Here is a 13,694-nt window from a genome sequence, read left to right on the forward strand (position 1 = left end):
ATGTATGCAACTCGTTACATCCCACTATTTTTGAGCTGCTGTAAAAGTTCTTGCAAGAGGCAAGTATTAAAATTTTGTTAAATGTTAACAAAATTTGTATTCAATATGTATTCATAGTAAGAGAAATAAGAGAAAAATAAGCTTAAGGAACCAAAAACATTTGTAATATAAATTGATTTGAAATAATCTTGGAGTAGAGCTCTACGGGTAACGTGAACTGCCAGAAAGATGAATGAGTGGGTCCTAGAGCAAGTTAAGCCTGAAACATAGGTAGAGGCAAAAATGATAAAACTGATATCTTACTTCAGACACCTTGTGAGAAGGCAAGGTTCTTTAGAAAAGATAGTAATGTTGGAAAAGTAGAAGGTAGCAGGGAAAGAAGGCCAAATATGAGATAGATTGACTCCATAAGAGAGAAGACAGGAGTCTACAGGACCTTAGCAGGGCTATCGAGGACAGGACATTGTTGTAGACATCAGTCACAGAGTCCACTGGAGTTGGAGCTGACACAATGGCACATGATGAGCATAGAAAATACATCACCTATAAAAAGTTTTATGTGTAATATATAAATATATAATTTATATGAGTACATATAAATTATATATGTATATATAATTTATATATACATATATAATATGTAAATATATAAAGTTTTATGTGTAAGATTGTTTTTCACTGGATAACTAATTCTAAAAACACAACCCATATACTTAAAAGTTAAACATAACAACTTCACATCATTTAAGAGATAAAATTACTATTGCTGGCCTCTGCCACTTACATATGTTGAAATAAATGTTTTCCATCTCAAATTATTGAGAAAAAAGATTGGTTTCTTGAAGATGGACATTAACATTTGAATACAAAAAGTTACACACTTGTTAAATGTAAGCTAGAGTTTAGACAGGAAACCAAACTATGTAGACACCTCATTTCTAAAAACTAATGTTATGCCATGTTCAGAAAAGTTTTTGAAGGTTAAACTGATTGAGTTTAAGAAGTTTTAAGGAAAACTTTCTAAGGAATGGTAGTTCTTAAGGGAAGTTTCATTTGTGGACAACAAAGGTTTACGAACTTACTAAAATTTTTTTTCTTTTAAAATACATATGCATTGTAAATTAAACAAACACTTGTTGAATGATGAATGTATCAGAAAATTTAATACTAAGTTATGTATGTAACTGGAAATTATTTTAAGACTAATTTTACAACATAAATTAGAAATTCTCATTTACACAGTGTCTCCATTCATTTAGATCTAACATATATTGCAAAATAGGATTTTTTTCCCCGCTGTTCTTTATCTTACCCCCAATATCTTAGTATTGTCATAATTAAATTTGATTCCATTTTTATATCATTACAGAGTTTCTTCCATTATTTTCTTTAAAGATTTTATTTATTTTTAGAGAGAGGGGAAGGAGAAAGAGGGAGAGAAACGTGAAAGTGTGGTTGTGTCTTGCACACCCCCTACTGGGGACCTGGCCTGCAGCCCAGGCACATGCCCTAGACTGGGAATTGAACTGGTGACTCTTTGGTTCCTAGGCCAGCACTCAGTCCACTGAGCTACACCAGCCAGGGCTTCTTCTGTTATTTTTTTTTTTAAGTATATATAGGTAAACTGAATCTTTGCTTGTCTAAAAAGTGTGCTTGTTGACTTCCAGCTTCTATTACTGATATGAAAGAAATATTCATCTGATTTTGTTTCTTTTGTGAGTAACTTTTTGTTTGATGCTTGCAATGTTTTTTCTTCAATTTATAAATGTGCCTTTAAAAAGAAATTCTTAATTCTTGCTGTGTATTTTCATTATATTACTCTAAAACTTAGCACCTTAAAACAACCATCATTTTATCCCACAGTTGCTGTTGGTTTCGAATTCAGAAATGGCTCGGCTGGATGGTTGTGGCTCAGTATCTGTCATGAAGTTGCAATGCAGGTATCAGCTGGGGCTCAAGTCACCTGAAGGCTTGACTGGCACTGCAGGATCCACCTCCAAAACGGCACACTCACACGGCTGGTGGCGGAAGGCCTCGGTTCTCCGCCATGGGAGTTTCTGTAGTGCTGCTTCCTTAGGTGTCTTTCTGACCTGGCAGCTGGCTTCCCCCAGAGTAAGTGATCTAGAGCAGCATGTTGTTAAGTCCAGCCTACACTCAACGGAAGGAGATTAAAATTCCAGCTTTTCTAGGGAGGAATATCAAAGAACTGGTAGACATACTTTAAAATCATCATATTGGGAATTGATAAATTATTTCAATCTGAAGATAAAAATCTTTCTTCAGATCAGGGAAGTCATATTCTATTACTTAACTGTAATAATTTATCTGCATATTGTTAGGGGTTTTTTGTTGTGGTTGAGAAATTTCAGAAAGGAAATAGGGCAATTCTGGGGTGCCAATGGAATGATATTAGTATGCTATAAAACTTTTGAATGACCAAATCTGTTGTATTTGTCATCTAGCCCCTAAATCCTATGGTCACTATTATAGTTAATATTAACTATTGTTATGTATCAATTTATAACTTTAATTCTATTATTATAGTTAACATTACTAACCCCAACACCCCTACTCTATATCTCTGAACTCTGATAATGATATAGTTACTGATGTTTCATAGAGCCTCAGAGAAACTCTAGAGACATCAAGGATAAAAAGGAAAGGAACATGGACTAATGAAATAAGCTATCATCCAATTATTTTCTTAATAGTCAGAAGCTATAAGAAAATTTAAGTCCACCCAGACCAAATAAATTCATACAGCAATTGGTACCTGTGGATTACCACAAACAAAAATTCGTCTTTGTAGTGTAAACCCTCAGGACTATTCTTTATTTTTTTTAAGATTTTATTTATTTATTTTTAGAGAGAAGGGAAGAGAGGGAGAAAGAGAGGAAGAGAAACATCTATGAGCGAGAGATATATTGACAGGTTGCCTCTTGCACACCCCCAACTGGGGACCTGTCCCACAACCCAGGCATGTGCCCCGATTGGGAACTGAACCTTTTAGTTCGCTGGCTGGCACTCAATCCACTGAGCCACACCAGCCAGGGCAGGACTATTCTTATGTATTCATATGGCCTTCATGTACTTACCACATCAATCAGGAACCTATAATTTGGACAGGTCATTCTGCCTGTCCAAGTATTCAAAATAAACCTTTCAGTAACTCATTGTTTTTATTTTATTTATTGATTGATTTTAGAGAGAGAGGACAGCAGAGATGGAGGGAAGGGGAGGAGAGAAAGAGAGAGAGAAAAAAAAACATCGATTTGTTGCACTTATTTATTCATCAATTGGTTATTTCTTGTATGTGCCCTGACTGGGGATTGTACCCACAACCTTGGCATATTGGGACACTAAGCAACTGAGCTACCCAGGCAGGGCAGTAACTCATTGTCTTTAGAAGTCCAGTTAGCCAGGAAGAGTTCAGTACACAGGAGTTTACACTGGCTAGAAGTTTCTAAACTAACACATGTTATAATATTGACCATGATAAATAACAAAATAGGTTAAATTCAACAGACTAATATATATAAATTTGCTGTCTAAAATCATTCAAAAACAATTCAATTGCTCTCAACTATTTACAGGCCAGACAAGAGTCCATACAATAGACAATATATCTTGTACCCATCAAAGAAAGGTGAAACAATTAGTCGATTTTTTTGTAGGCCACTTGGTTAATTAAGGTTGATCAAACTCACTTTTTTAAAAAATAAATATTTTATTTATTTTTAGAGAAGGAGAGAGGGAGAGAAACATCAATGTGTGGTTGCCTCTCAGATGCCCCCTACTGGGGGCTGGACCTGGCCCACAACCCAGGCATGTGCCCTGACTGGGAATCAAACCGGCAACCCTTTGACTCACAGGCGGGTGTGCAGTCCACTAAGCCACACCAGTGAGGGCTCAAACTCATTCTTGATATTTATTCTGGTTAGGTGTAGGTTGACAAAATATTAAATACAAAGTAGTTCCCAAATATCTCTTAGGATATTTATGATTGTCCTCAATCCTTATGCATTTTTCGCCATCTGTCAGAGCTGTAAATATGACTACATGGCAATGCAGAGCTGACATTCACGTGATGATAGAGCATCAAAAAGAGACCAAATCCCTCATTGTCAAGTCCTCCCCTTCAGGAGCTAAATTTTGACTCAAAGCAACTTGGGAGATGAGGGATAGGGTCGGGAAATTCTGATGTACAATATGACAGAATCTTGGCTTATCTGTGTAGCTGCCAATGTAATGTGATGCCAGGGGTTGGGTCAATACACGGCCCTTCCCCCTCCCATGGCTGAGGGCTAGTCCAAGGGCTTCTAGCTAGGAATGTGTATTGTTTTTGGAAATGGATTGTAACTTCCTCCTTATCACCTTTTGGGAATGGCTTCCTGTCCAGTGACTGCCTCTTGACCCTTTCTTTATACTGAGATAATGTAGTTTAGAGTCACTGGTAGGAAACATGCCTCCTTTGTCTGGGGCCCCTTAAAACAAGTCTCAGGCGGGGTGGGGGCGAGGGTCTATCTCGAACCGGCACTCCCCTGTAATGTAACAAACGGCATGTCTACATCTCGTCCCCTGGCTGGTTTTATTGGAGTATCATGAACACTTAAGCAGCTCCCCAGTTTGGGGCTCCTACACTACACCAGATATTACACATAGTAAGCCAGCTGGTCATACATAATGTATACTCCACATCTAAACTCTTAAGGCTTTTTAGATCCATGAAAAACTGAAATTGTTTTCCCTGGACCTGATGTGGCTCTTTTAAAACATAGCATCCAAGTTCTTTATCACTTCTTCCTTTGAAAGTGTGGCCAATGTCCCTTCCTTTGAGTATAGGCTCTATGACTGACCAATAGAATACAGCTGAGGTGATAATAGTCTGACTTCCAGGAACAGGTCTTAAGAAACTGGTAGTTTTCATCTCTGTTGAGAAAGTCACTCCAGGAAAGCCTGTCAGGAAAGGGACTCAGGCCTGTGACTCCACACTGTGTGAGCTCCTAGTTAACAGCACCAGCCATGTGTGCACTATCTGGGAAGTGAATTCCGGCCCCACGTTGCACTACCCTTGCCGGTACCACGTGGAGCAGAGACAAGTCTTCACCATTCAGCCATGCCCACATTGCCGTTTCCTTCTCCGATGACCTCATGGTAGTCAGTCTTCTTACCGGACAGACTGTGATGTTCCTTTACAAATCTGGGAGTGCTCCCCCACCAGGCATGCAGTGTACTTCAGCTAACATGAAGCAAGTGTCACTGCCACTGTGAAAACACGACCCATACTGCCAGACCTGCAGCCAGTACGGTCATAAACAGCTGTTCTTTTGTATACTCAGTGCCTCTTACCCACTTCTGTCGATATAATTCTCCCTTTCCTTTGGAAAACTACTCTTCCCTAATTGACGTGTTCGGTGAAGGTGATGAAGCTGCCAAACACAAAACTATCCCGGTGGGAGCCACAATCCCTTTTTTGCTTTCAATTGTCCCACCCAGTACATTGGCCGTCATCCACTGCCCACACCTGAATAACCATAGAGGTGAACGCAAGATCCTGGCCAGTCACAGTCCATTACATGGATTGCTAAAATTTGCCAACCAGTCTCATACTGATGATACTGATGACCATTCTTTCCAGTTTGATGGTTTTCCGGATACACACACACATACACATAGTATAGAAGTAAAATTTCTGGGCGAGTATGTATATTTAAAATAATATTGCCAAGTAGCTCTCCAAAAAGTTTTATACCATTTTACACTCCAACCGTGATTACTTGCATCTGCTTGCCCCACATCAACCCTTTGTATTTCAGACTTGTCAGTTCATACTTATATGACAAGTACAAAATACGATGTTATTTTGTTTTGTATTTTTGTAATGTTAAAAACATATGTTCATGTTTATGATATATATTGTCACTCTTATTTAATATCAATCCAATTTTTGGTTTTTTGCCTGTGTCCTGTTTTTTTCATTTGGGATCTTGTAGAATTTACCTTTATTCTTGGTGTTCCGAATTTTCACCAGGATGTATGAAGGTACGTGCATGCGTTTTTCTATTACTCTGATGCAGCATTTACAACATTCCAAATCTATCTTGAATTTAAGAAATTTTCTTCTATAATATATTTGATTTTTCCTTTTTTTCCTCTTCATTAAGTCCTCCTGGAAATTCTAGTAAACTTTTAGTTTATAGGCTCTGTCACTTAATTTTCTTTCATAACTTTTTCTTTCTGCCATATGTTATTGGAAACTTCCAAACCAGCTCTTTCAAAAACATTGGAACTGTACTGTTAAAATGCCTGCACTTCACCAGGAGCTGGGAGAGAGGGGTGAGCATCGATGATTATGGTAGTGAAACCGCCCTGCATGACACTGTAATGACTGTAATGGCAGTTACATGTCTTTATATATCTGTCCAAACCTATAGCATATACAAGAGTCAACCCTACTGTAAGCTGTGAACCTTGGGTGATAACGATGTGCAAATGGAGATTCATCAGTTGTCACAAATGTACTACTCTGTGGGGAATCTTGCTAATGGGGGAGGTTATGTATGAGTGGGGAAGGGGGGGTGGTTAATACAGAAAATCTCTGTACATTCTGCTCAATTGTGCTGTGAACCTAAAACTGCTTTATAAAAAAGGTCTATTTTTAAAAGTCTGTGCAATTCAAAATATGGAAATTTTACCTCATTAAAAAAGGAACTGTGAAAAACTATTTGCATAGGTGTTGGGGTGGTGAAGGTTTGATGAATTAAGAATGGCAGGTTATCAATGACTATTGAGGCCTGCTGGTATGGGAGGTCATTATACCATTCTGTTTATTTTGTACATGTTCAAAATTCTCTGTAATGAAAAGAAGAAAAACAAAACAAATTGGTTAACAGCTGTTTTTAGTTCTGCTATTCAGTCTGTTTCAGAAAACAAAAACAAAAACAAAATCTGAAGTGGGAAGAGAGAGAGAGAATTTTACTGGAGGGATATTGATGGCTTCCCAGAATAGGTGGAAGGCTGGGAGACCTGGCTTAGTAAAATCACAGAAACCAATACAGCTCAAGGCTTGACAGCAGGAATTAGAACTATGGATTTACAGGAAAATTTCCCCCAAAGTGCCCCACCGCCTAGTCTGTGATCTTTGAGCTTCAAGATTTACTGTGGACTCTATTACAAAAATTAATGCCACCATCTAGTGGCCCTTCCTAAACCTATGTGTAGTTGCAGATTTCTTGACTGGTTTTCCAGTTCACTATCATCTGAATTATATCTTCTTTTTAAAATTTTATTTATTTATTTATTTTTAGAGAGATGGAGAAAGAGAGGGAGGAAAACATTGATCAGCTGCCTGTTGCACACCCCCAACTGGGGACCTGGCTGGCAACCCAGGTCTATGCCCTGACTGGGAATCGAACCAGCAGCCCTTTGGTCCACAGGCCAGTGCTCAATCCACTGAGCCATACCAGTCAGGGCTATATCTCCTATATATTCCTCAGAACTTTTCATTGCTTTTTTGGGTGGAGAGTCAGCTTTGTTGAGGTATAATTTACATTCGGTAAAATTTGAGTGTACAGTTCTGAGTTTTGAGACGGAGGTGTATAACCACCACCACAATCATGGAATGATGCAGTTTCATCACTCCCTTGTACTTACTGAAGTCAGCCTCTCCACCTATCCCCCTGGCAACCACTGATCTGTTTTTCTCTAGTTATAGTTTTGGAAAAGTTGTATTTTTCCAAAATGTCATGTAAATAAAATTATACACTGTGTAGCCTTTTGAGCCTGGCTTCTTTCAATGAGCATAATACATTGAGATTTACCCATGTTGTCACATGTATTGTTAATTCTCCCCCCTCTACCACCCTCTGATGCTTTTTTTTTTTTTTTTTTTGGCTGAGTAGCGTTTCATTGTATGGATCTACCAATATATTTTTATCCATTCATCAGTTCAAGGACATTTGGATTATTTCCAGCTTTTGTGTAAGCCTAAGTTTTCATTAATCTAAGGCAATGACCTAGTATCGAATTGCTGAGTCACATGGTGTATATATATTTAACTTTATTATAAGAAGCTGCCAAACTGCTAAACATTTTCTAAAGTGGTTGTGCCAATACAACCAGGCAATATATTTTCTGCTTATGACTGCCTACCTGATTTTCCAATATTGCCATATTTTTAAACATTTTTTCTTCTGTCATTTTTATGGCATTTCAGAAGGTTGAGAAAATGACATCAAATATTTTAAGTAGCATATCATGTTTATTAACTATTTATACTGCTTAATTTGTGAATTTTATTTCCCCCTTCATTGGGGTTTTGGGGTTTTAGTTCCTAATTTATTATAACGTGCTTCATATGTTTTAGTGATTAATATACCTGTTCTTTTTTGTAAAAATGTCACTTGAATATCCTGAAGCTGCTTTATATATATACATACACACACACACATACATATACATATGTGTGTATAACAAAATATACATATATATATATAACATTCTATGCAGCCTTTGAGCATGTAATGGTAAGTGAAATAAGTCAGTGACAAAAAGACAAACACTGTATGATTTCACTTATATGAGGTATCTAGACTAGTGACACTCACAGAAACGGAAAGTGGAATGGTGCTAACCAGAGGCTGACAGGAGGGGGAAAGGGGACTTGTTGAATGGGTATGATTTCAATGTTACCAAAGGAAAAGTTATGAAGATCTGTTGCACAACAGAGATAATACTTAGCACTACTAAACTGTACACTTAAAAATGGTTCAGACTGAACAACAATAAAGTTAAAAATAAATAAAAAATGGTTCATATGGATCCCTGGCTGGTGTGGCTCAGTGAATTGAGCACTGGCCTGCGAAAAAAAGGGTCCATGATTTGATTACCAGTCAGGGCACATGCCTGGGTTGTGGGCCAGGTCCCCAGTAGGGGGCACATGAGAGGCAACCACACATTGATGTTTCTGTCCTGCTTTCTCTTTCCCTTCCCCTTTCTCTAAAAATAAATTAAAATATTTTTAAAACATGGTTAAGATTATAAATTTTGTTATGTGTTTTTTATCATACATGTACATACACATATGTGTGTGTGTATATATATATCCAGTGAATTTGTGCCATGAATTTTAGGAATAACCAATTAAAAATACATTTAAATCATAACACTGCAGCTCTGGCTTGGTGGCTCAGTTGGTTGGAGCACCATCTTGTACACAAAAAGGTTGCAGGTTCAATCCCCAGTCAGGGCACATACCTAGGTTGCAGGTTCAATCCCTGGTCATGGCACATACAGGAGGCAACTGGTCTGTTTCTCTCACTCCCTTACTCTCTAAAATCAATAAAAACATATCTTCAGGTGAAAAAAAAAAGCACTGCAAACAGATGCAAGAAACAGTGGTAACAGGGCTGTTGCTGTGCTTTAAATTGTACCCAATGATACTTGTGGCTTTCAGGATTGTTTGGCAAGGTACATTTTGAATGTTTAATAAACAATAAAAAGGCTACAGCCAATTGTCCTGGTTTGAATCTCAGTTCTGTGTTTTAGTGGCTGTATATCCTTATGTTAGTTAATTTCTCTCCCAATTTTTTCAATCAAAAAAGGATGACAAGGGGATAATAACAGTGGATAATAATGGTACCCATCTCATAGGACCATTGTGAGGGTTAAATGAATTAATATATGCAAAGAATTGAGAATCATGCCTTGACACATGAAGTGTTATATAAGGGCTACTGCGACTACCACCGGCACCACTAACACCACCATTTTATTGAGGGGTTTTTGGTCATGAGGTTTGGAAACTTTTCAAAGGCACCATACCAAAAGTTGTATCCCTCTTTTTCCTAGAGATGAAAAGGGACAGAATTTGGCTGAATCCATTCTCACCAGGACGATGTCATTTTGGCCCCAAGAGAAGATGACCAAAATTTGATTACGTAGTTGGGACAGAGGGCATAGAAGGGTAATCAGTAAAAATGTAACAATGATAATAACATTCAGTGGTCTTCTGCTTTAAGAAAACATAATATTAAAAAATATAAATGTGCCCTGGCTGGTATGGCTCAGTTGATTGAGTGCCAGCCCGCAAATCAAAGGGTCGCCAGCTGGATTCCCAGTCAGGGCACATGCCTGGGTTGCAGACCAGGTCCCTAGTAGAGGGGTGCGCGAGAGGTAACCACACATTGATGTTTGTCTCCCTCTCTCTCTCTCCCTTCCTTTCTCTCTAAAATTAAATAGTCTTTAAAATATATATAAAAATGTACCATATGTGGAACTTGGGTGATTATTTTTATTACACAATCTATTATTTTATGAAAGGACTTAACTGTAAACATTTTAAAACATGAGCTTTATGGTACATTTTATTTTTAAAAACTTTGAAGTGATTTCAAACCTCGAGTGAAGTTCCAGTAACAGTACAAAGAGCTCCCACATACTTTTCATTCCGAGAGGGTGGTCAAACTCTGTCAGTTGTCCCAGTTATATCCTTAATAGCCAAAAGTTTCAATCTTGGAGCTTGCATTTCACATGGTTGGCATGTGTCTTTATTCTTCTTCAATCTCGAACAGTTTCTTGGTCTCCCCTGGACCTTTATTTTTTAAGATTACTGTGGCAAATTGTATTTTACAAGCATTGCACCACACTTCTAGTTCACATGCTCTTTTAGAACCCTCTCCATGAATCTAGATGGGCCTGTTACTCATTCAATTCATAGAATACAAAGAAATAAATCTGTGTGACTTCCAATGCTACAGAGAAATAAAGCAGTGTGACTTCCAGTTGTAGGTTAGGAAGGGCCATATGGCTTCTATGTGGCATGTTTGCACTTTCTCTGTCTTTTTCTCTCCGTTGTAGTTCTGAGCTGACATTTAGGAAATCCTGTTCCCCTGCTGTGGTGATGAAGAGGCCACATAGAGGCAGAGATGCCAGATAGGCCACAGCTATTGCAGCCCTCAGCTGTTTGGGTCTCCCAACTCAGGTGTCAGAGATCTGAGTGCGAAAGCCTTCAGAGGATCCTTGCTCCCAGCTGTGGAGCCACTCCAGCTGAGGCCTAGTGGGGCCCAGCACTTGACTGTAATACATCTACATTAGGGCAGAGAAGAGCTGCCCCTCCTAAACCTTGTTCAAACTGCAGTAAAATAAAAACTGTTGTTTTAAGCCACTAGGTTTTAGGGTGTTTGTTACAAGGCAGTAGATAACTGGAACAAATTACAGACTTGTTATTTTGTGGAATGTGCCTCCTTTGGGGTTTGCCTGATGTTTACTTAGAATTAGGTTATACATTTTAGGCATGGCACCACTGAAGTAATACTGTGCTGGGCTCACTGTATTCATCAGATGATACATGATGTTGATTTGTTCCACTACTGCTGATGGCAGCTTTGATCACTAGACTAAGGAGGTACCTTCAGGTTTCTCCACTGTAAGGTTACTCCTTTTCCTTGAATAATTAATAATTATTTTGTAGGGAGAGACTTTGAGACAATGTCAATGAAACCTGTTCTTGATCTACCTTTTATCCTTGAATGTTACTATCCATTCATGTTTCTTGTCTGAATTTATTATTTCTGATGGTTACAAAATGATGATTTTCCATCATTTTGGACTTTGAACTTTATTAGTTGACATTCTAAGGGGTTTCTCTCCATTTAGTCATTGATTTATTTATATAGTCATTCAATGATGGATCCCTAGGTTAATCAGCAGATATCATCCATTTACCATGGCTATTTATTTTTAATTTTTAAAAAAATTCTCTCCCAAGGACATTTTTTCATTGATTTTTTAGAGAGAGAGAGAGGAAGAGAGAATGAGGGAGAAAGAAACATCAATCGGCTGCCTCCCCATATGTGCCTTGACCAGGGATGGACCCTGCAACCTAGGCATGTGCCCTGACCTGGAATCGAACCAACAACCTTTCAGTTTACAGGATGATGCTCCGACCAACTGAGCCACACTATCCAGGGCCTGTAGCTATTTATTTTGATATAATGTCCCAGATTTGGCCAGTAAAAGTCCTCTCAGACAGACTCCTGTGTCCCTCTGACACGTCCCCATTATACACTGAGCACTTCCTTTCTGGCACAAAAATGTTCCTGGTCACCTTGTCCTTGTCTTGGTGTTAAAATCAGTCATTTCTCTAAAAAGGCCTGGTTCTTCTTGCTGAAGAATGGCATTTAAAAACCAGGATCTGGGTGCTACATTTGCTTGTTGCTACTGGGATGATCCTGCTTCCAGGACTTTCTGTGGACAGAGACAAGAGAACAGGTAAATACAGCAAAGGGGGTAAGTACTAATGAAGGGGAGAGGCTTGTGGGAGCACAAAAGAGGAAGAAACATCTATCCCAAGATTGCCGACTTGTGGGGAGAGGAACAGAACTATACTAGACTGAAAACATGTAGGTTCAAAGGCCTAAAACAGAGAGAACATGTCCCGTTTAAGGAACTAAAGCAGTTCAATGTGGCTAGAGAGTAGAGCGAGGGGGCAGTGGTAAGAGAACAGGGTATACAGGAGCTGGCTGAATCTCCAAGTACCAATTAAGCAACATTAGAAGTTAGGAGTTTATCCTCAGATCAATGGGAAGCCATTAATAAGGGATACATGATTAAATTTTATTTTTGAGTAGTTTACAAATTTAAAAAAACCTCACATACCATCCTAAAAGGAGCTTGAAAAACTAGGTACTCCTGAACTTTAAGTTTACATCTAATATTTTTCTTAAGTTTAAAAGTTAATTTTTTTGTTAGAGATTTAAAATAGTAAATATTTTGAAAGATGAAATGAGATGACCATGAATTATACCTAAAATAAATTTTCAATGATATGATACATACCAAATCTGGAAATTTCTTTTTTTTTTAAAGATTTTATTTATTTATTTTTAGAGAGAGGGAAAGGGAGGGAGAAAGAGAGGGAGAGAAACATCAATGTGTGGTTGCCTGTCGCGCACCCCTTTACTAGGGACCTGGCCCAACACCCAGGCATGTGCCCTGACTAGGAATCGAACTGGCAACCTTTTGGTTTGCAGGCCCACGCTCAATCCACTGAGCTACACTAACCAGGGCCCAAATCTGGAAATTTCTATCCGTGGATGTTATCAAATGTTCCTTGACAACTGCGTTGGTCCTAGGAACCACACAATTACATTTATTAGAATCAACATCACTATTTCATGTTGCTGCCTAAGTTGTTCTGAATTCAAGACAATCTTCACCCTGAACAAAAATATGTACAAGAAAGGAAGACATTATAGGTTTAAGATGCTTCAACTAATCATTAAATAAGGTTTCTAGATTTCCACTTCTGCCAAAGATTTGGTAACAGCAACTAAATTCTGCTTGAAACAACCAAAAAAACTTCCGACAAAATATATAAAATAATGGTTTCAAAATACTGGATTTCAAACTTCAAAGGACAGTGATGCCTAAGAGACAGGAACAAAAAAAAAGAGGTGAGCCATTTAGTTGCCCCAGCCTACTGCCTTGAGAATCTCCAGGTCATATGAGAGGGGACACAAAAAACCCAGAATTATCTCCGGTGGGGGGCGTGCCTTGTACTACAGGCTTCTCTCCCTAGGTGAGTGAGTGTTCTAGGAACCCATCTGTGCCAGTGTACCAGATGGTGTTGTCATGAGAGGCTGTGTTCGGCTTCAGTGAATTTTTTTAAAGACTCTTTCAATGTGTTTGCCCAT

Source organism: Desmodus rotundus, chromosome 2, assembly GCF_022682495.2.
Source record: "Desmodus rotundus isolate HL8 chromosome 2, HLdesRot8A.1, whole genome shotgun sequence".
Lineage (NCBI taxonomy): Eukaryota > Metazoa > Chordata > Mammalia > Chiroptera > Phyllostomidae > Desmodus > Desmodus rotundus.